This window comes from Myxocyprinus asiaticus, chromosome 42, assembly GCF_019703515.2.
Source record: "Myxocyprinus asiaticus isolate MX2 ecotype Aquarium Trade chromosome 42, UBuf_Myxa_2, whole genome shotgun sequence".
Lineage (NCBI taxonomy): Eukaryota > Metazoa > Chordata > Actinopteri > Cypriniformes > Catostomidae > Myxocyprinus > Myxocyprinus asiaticus.
In genome coordinates this window covers 7,677,616-7,684,369 of record NC_059385.1, presented here as the reverse complement: position 1 = coordinate 7,684,369, position 6,754 = coordinate 7,677,616, and positions in this window count along the sequence as shown.

Genomic DNA, 6,754 nt, shown 5'->3' with positions numbered 1-6,754 from the left:
GGCAAGGACGTTTTGCTGGTGGCTTTGGAACCCATTCGTCATCTGATGAATCATAAATGTTGAATTACACAAAACAGATTAGGATTCTTCTAATCACAGCAAACTGACATTAAAAATTTTGACATAAAAAATGACATTCAAACTGTCATTCTAAAATTTTGTGTTGAAATTTTTTTTTCCTGTCTGTACTCATTCTAGAACATCTTCTCTCTGCACACATTTAGAATTGTTTATTCCGCTCTTCACAACACTAATGATATACCTTATTACAATATTTTTGTATCGAATGTTTTAGTAAGTCCCTCAATAATTATGTAATACCAGATGCATAAAAACTGACTAACAAATATGTAAAAACAAAGTGCAACAATCATTGCAATTTTTAGAAACTTACCGATCTAAATCATGGTCAAGACCTTCCAAAATCATGTCTTCTGCTACAGAATCCACGCTGTTTGTAGTCTGAAATGTCTGTAAATTCTTCAGCAGCTGGAGTAAACAATCTCTGTTTTCTGCGTGGATGCAAGAGGTCATAGCGTTGTCAAGTAGACTGCAGGTGTCAGTGTCACAGCGCACGTGCGTTTGAATCTTCCAATGAGAGGTGTTCTCACTTATGAAATAATGCGATAATTTATGTGAACTATCAACACCCACATATTGGCGTATTCGTAATTTCATTGGTTTCATGTCCTCATAAATTACAACCCTCTAGAGTGCTATTGGTAGATTTTTTTAACCGAACAAATTTGTTCTCATGCGCTATTTTCTAAAACTATGAATGCAGTTTAATTCAGAAAACTCCAGGGGTGTGATAATTCTATTCAAGACACTCTACTAAAAGCATTTATACGGTTTGTTTGATCGAAGGGCACGTTAGACGCGCATAGTTTGTCGAATAAAAAGGATGACGTCACCATGTTTACTGGATTTCATGATGTAAACAATGGACGTACTATGGATTTTTCTACAAGTTTGCGTGTTTTTGGGCAAAGATTTACTATGGATATTGTGTAATGAACTATTGCAGTCAAAACAGACGGATATCATCATTGTTTAATCAACCTCTACACTGCCATAACACAAACAAGGTAAGGACTCCCTGCTTTGTTGTTGTGTTGTCTATTGTGCACTCTTTACACAAAATAAGAAATCATCGGCTGAAAGTCATTTAGATTGATCTTTTAAATGGTGTATTGGTTGACCAGGTTACTTCATACAGTGATACTGTACACATGTACTGAATGTAAACAATTGAAAACACAAGGCCGTCCATGGCCTTCGCAAGACAACAAGAGTTGTTTAGACTGTGCACTGTTAAGTTGTGTCAAACTCTCTGAGAACGGAGACACGGTGGGAGGAGGCAGGGAAGGAAGAGAGAAGCCGTTCAGTGCTCCCCTCTCCATGGCTGCCTCATTATGTGGCGCAGTACTGGACAAAAGTGAAGCGAACTGTGCGAGAGACTTTGAACATACGCCAAAAAGACCCCACGTGCCCGCGACAAATAATTATGTGCGTGAGAGCGACTGAAAGTGAACCCAGCGTGAGGGAGTGGAACTGCAAGAGGTAGTTACAGTGATTACATTACAAAACTGAACTGAACCAAATGGTTTGAACTTTTAGCATACAACGTAATTTATCTTCATTTCTCAATATGTTCGAGATACATTTTATAATGAATTAATTAATTTTGATGCACTGCATTAGTTGTCAGTGCAACGATGTAGCCTACAAAAATATTTCACAGAGCTAAACGCTTGTGTTATATTTTACGAAGAAAGTTTGCTGTCAAGACATTTTAACAGCATGGAGCATTGCCACAGGTTATTGGAGGAACATTCTTACATTCTATCCAGAATGTTGGACCATTTGAGACACTCTCAGGTAGGGCTAATACTTAGTTTTATGTATGAAAAAGATAACAGTATCAATTGAAATTTCTTTCCATAGGAGAATCAAATCACATCCATGGTATTGGGGTTACATGACAGTCTCAGAAATGTTACTGCAACTGGAACAAATCCTCCACCCCCATCTCACACCAACAATTACAATATCTGTTTCTAGGACTGGTAGGCGACCAAGGTGATTATGTCCCTTATGTTTTGAATAATAAACATTTGTTATTTTTTTTTTACATATAATTTCTTAGGACAAGCTACCCCTACATATAACGTTATACAGATTTTTTTAGACACATATACTGTACAGCACAGAACATAAAAATACATAATTTATGTTAAATATTTATAATTAACACTTACATTTTTATCTTAAATCTTTTTTTTTTTTAATCTTTAGAGACCCGGCACTTATATATATGAAATATGGATGTATAAAATGCCTAGATAGTGTAAAATTCTAAAAATATTTTCAAGACAATTAGAAAATAATAAAATAAAATATATTTTGATGTTTTATTTTTCATAAATTAAAGAGATAATGCAACTAATCAGGACAAATCAAGAACAGGATACATTATTTTCAACTGAAAATTCATGAGATGCAACTGGCTGTCAACACATATTGAGCTACACATAACACATAATCTACACATGTGTAATGTGTAATTATTTCAGTAGTACACCCAAATGACAATAGTCATATCATACAGTTCATGTGTTGTACTAGCTATAAGTTTACTTCAGTGTTGTTTCTTCAACAAATAACAATGTCAAATGTAAATCAAGTCAATAAGTGAAACAACAACGCCACCTTGAGTAAGAAATAACATGCATATTATGTATGTGTATATGCATAAATACTGATCATTCACTATTGTTGATTGTTCATTGTTGCACAGAAAGTAAACTTGATTTAGAATTTATTTGAATGAATATAGTACTAATTTCTCTTGTAAAACACAAAGAAATAGATATCCTTTGATAATAAACTTAAATAGATATGAAATAATAATACAAAAAGAATTTATGGAAGTGCCAAAAAAGTTGGCATTTTTTTGTGTGTCACTATTTATAAGAGATAGATTGAGTAATACTAAAGAGGTGTGGGCACAATTCCAAAATAATGAATGAGCTACAGGGTGTGGAATGAGGTCCTGGGTCTCTAAAGACCTGAGGTATGCGTTTAAGGGGTAATACATAAATGTATAAATATTAATACATAAATATATCTTCAGCACATAACATCACTGTTAATTATGAAAGAACCAGTATTCTATATGCCATTTTCCTGAGACTTTTGTATGTACCATTTCTGGTTCTGATGTGTGAGTGCATTTCCCCTTCTCCATTATGTGTGCTGTGGATTGTGATTGCAACAAGGTGACAGTTGGGAAATGAATTAAATAGATTGTACATTGCTGAGGTGTTTGATGGGGTTAATAATTTAAAATACAATTGTTAATAGGCAATACAGTACATAGATTTTATTAGAAAAAAGTTGGATAAACCAGAATTATGATGTAATGATGTAATTTTATAGTCTGAAATGTTCAACAAGCTATAAAATCAAGTTTTGAATCATTCCACACAGGAGTGCATTAAATACTAAAAGTTAGCATTTCTATGTGTTTCCTTATGCAGGTATGATCTGACCAGAGAGCAGCTGACCCAGCTGAGAGAGGCAGGAATGTCCTGGACTGCTATTTCAAACTGTTTGGGTGTAAGCTGTCAAACAGTATGAAGACGACGTCTTCAATATGACATTGAGACAAATTTCAGCACAATTTCAGATCATGACCTTGATGCACTGATTCGTTCAATTATCAGTCAAACACCTAATGCTGGAGTTACACTTGTCTTAGGTATGTGATCTTATATTGTACTTATATGCAGTATATTATATAAAAAATATTAATACTGTAAATCTTGATGTAAATTTGTTGTTAAGTGTGCTTATATTAATGATGCTTACATTCAGTACTATTGCATTGTAGGAAGCCTCAGAAGTAGAGGACTCTTTATCCAAAGACGGCGTGTCCGGGAGCGACTGGCAGTTGACCCTGTTGGCACCATGATTCGTACAATGCATGCAATTAGGAGGAGAATATATAATGTTAGAGGACCAAATAATCTCTGGTATGGATCACAATGACATTGGTATTCATCCAATATCATATTATCAAAAAATTGGTTTAAATCTTTTTATTTTTTCTAGGCACATCAATTCGAACCACAAATTATTTGCGTGGAGATTTGTGTTTCATGGGTGAATTGATGGCTATAGCCGGACTGTTATTTACCTTGAATGCTGTACCAACAACAGAGCATTTACAGTACTTGCCTTTTTTCAGCAGGGTGTGGCAAGATTCGGTTTGCCTTACAGAGCCAGAGGGGATAGAGGTGGCGAGAACACTGAAGTGGCCAGGTACATGATAAACAACAGGGGAAGTGAGAGAGGGAGTTTTATAGTAGGGCGAAGTGTTCAAAGTCAAAGAATTGAACGTCTTTGGGCTGATGTCAATAGGGTAGTGTTAGACTTCTACAGGCAACTTTTCCAGTATATGGAACAGCCTGAGTTCTTGGACTCCACAAGTGAAGCCCACCTAGTGGCTTTACATTTTGTGTACCTTAGGGGATACAGCGATCAGCCAGAGAATTTTGCCAGCAGTGGAACCATCATTCTTTAAATTCAAGTCAGTCAATGACACCCTTGGCAATGTGGTACATGGGTATGTTCTCACAGCCAAATCTGGAGCTTCTCACACAGGAAGAAACTGATGAATATGGTATTGACTATGATGGCCCTGTAGTTCGAGAAGATACCAATGAGCAAATAATAGTTCCAGAAAGACCTCACATTAAATCCTGAAAATGTAACCTGTTTACTCACTGACGATGGCAACCAAGTCATTGATCACTATCTTTTTGTAAAAGATTTTATTTCATTTTGAACTTACAGCATGTCTTGATATCAATGTCCCTGTTGGAAAATGAAAGAAGCTATACAATAAGAACACATCATCATTCAGAAAGAACAGTATAATTAGTAGCAGTGTAATAACAGTATAATTTAAAGGAATACCATTGTAGAAGACCAGTGTTTCCAATCCCTGTTCCTGGAGGCCCTGCACTTTTTTTTTGTCTCCTTAATTTAACATGCCTGATTTATCTCATCAGCTTATTAGTACAGTGTTTAAAGACCTGAAATGGGTGTGTCAGATAAGGGTGACATCCAAAATGTGTACTGTTTGCATGGCCTCCATCAACAGGGCTGGAAAACCCCTAACCCCTAATCTTGATGTACGATCGTAGAGCACATGATTTTTACCTTTGCTCTGAAGAAGATGACACAATGTCCTCATAGTTATGTGTCAACTGAATACTTTCGCTGTCACTGATGTCACTGTCAAAGAGAACAGAATATTGTCACTCCCTTGAAAAAAGAAAGGAGTTTTAGCACAACACGTTTTCCACACAATTACAGTAATATATTAGTAATATATATTACTAATACATTAAGAACTAATTACAAAGTTTAGCAAAGTCTACTCCATGAGAGATGTAATAGAGACAATAGTGGATGATTTGGATTTTCACCTGTTGTTGTCGATTAGACTCATTGAACTCCCCTCATTCAACTGAAAATCAGAGGTTTGAGGTTCATTATTCAATGTCAGCAGAACAGAGCTGGCAGGGATCATGGTCATGGAAGATGAAGCAACAGATGGATCCCTGTTTTGTAACACAATGACTGCATATGGCTGCTCCTCACAAACATCAATGATGACAGTGTTGCCTACAGAACTGAAGGTAGCATCTAGTAATTCATTATGAGTATCCTTTAAAAATATATATAAAACAGATTTTAATCATTAAAGGTGAAGTATGTAATGATTTTTATTTTAAAATATGTTCTTCAATCCCAGCTATTGTGTGAACAGACTGAACTATAATTAAGCCATTCGTCTGCTGATTTCCACAAAATAAGTGCAAACATTGGCTCTGTGGTGCTTTCAACATTGCTCTGTTTGTGTGATCCCACTCTGCCCAAAATAGCAAAATTGGCTCACCAATAGTGTGAGTTTGAAGCAGGACTACCTGTTTGGTAGACAGGGACTGTTATGGGAAACATTTCTTTGCATTTCCGTTTGGTGCAGCTGGAGATATAGAAATTATATACTTTTTTCACAGTGGTTTCACAGGCTGAACTGAACTGATATATTGATGGGACACCAAATTAAACAAGTGAAATTAAAAGAGATATGCAGTACATGCAAATTCATTATAGTTTATAATCGTGTTAATTTATCTAATTTACCTCATTTGTAGTCTCGTCTTCATATATTAGATCACTTGATGACTGGAGGTAGATGGTCTTATATGAAGATCATATATGTATCATTTCAGCCCGAAAATATTTTAAAATAATTTACTACAAATTGACATACCCTTATTTGTTCATACTGTTCTATTATACATTTAAAGGGGTCATGTCATAAATTAAATTTTCCTTGATATTTTGTCATATAGGCCTTTTTCTACTATAAAAACGTACTGTACATTTCAGAACTCAAACTTAATCCCCAGTGTGTTAACAGGGTGTGAGTGTTATCAGTTGTGCTTAAGATGAAAAGTTTAATATATTCAGATGCAATGTGTTGGATGTGCATTATATGTAACCCCTGAAATTTAGTTTGATAATGTTGTGGAGCTTGTCCATTCTCTTCCGATTGAGTTTCAAATATGGCTGTGTTCGAGGGGCTGCATGATGTTAGCCAATCATAAGAGTGGCTATTTACATTGAAATTTTAAGGAGGCGCTTGTAACGTTGCTGGCACTGCTGGCAATGATGA